General features: G+C 39.0%; 1 protein-coding gene across 1 annotated transcript in view; it reads right to left on the bottom strand.

Annotated features, from left to right (window-relative positions):
- The window catches only part of VPS41 (VPS41 subunit of HOPS complex), a 187,649-nt gene that overhangs the window by 158,223 nt on the left and 29,126 nt on the right, over nucleotides 1–300 (bottom strand). The window lies entirely within an intron of this gene.

The raw sequence follows: 300 nt of genomic DNA on the forward strand, positions 1-300 counted from the left end.
TCCTTCCTGTTTAACACTTTGACTAGAAAAGTGAGAAAAAGTTGAGCCTCTAATCATTGAAGAGCTCTACTTAAGATTCACAAGATACGCAGTCTTCATAAACCCTGATCTCTCCTTTGCTCTGTAGTATCAGAATTTCATGTTCAATTCAAGGAGGAATTTATATTGGGAAAGCACTAAGAATATAGAGAGGAGGGGGGGGAAATGAGAAAAGCAAATAAGCTTTTCATTTCCTTCCAGCCATATGGAATAACCTGACCCATCTTCAAGATATGCCATTCAGGTGGACAATTTCCGCCA

Source organism: Neophocaena asiaeorientalis, unplaced genomic scaffold, assembly GCF_003031525.2.
Source record: "Neophocaena asiaeorientalis asiaeorientalis breed wild unplaced genomic scaffold, Neophocaena_asiaeorientalis_V1.1 scaffold60, whole genome shotgun sequence".
NCBI classification, from domain to species: domain Eukaryota; kingdom Metazoa; phylum Chordata; class Mammalia; order Artiodactyla; family Phocoenidae; genus Neophocaena; species Neophocaena asiaeorientalis.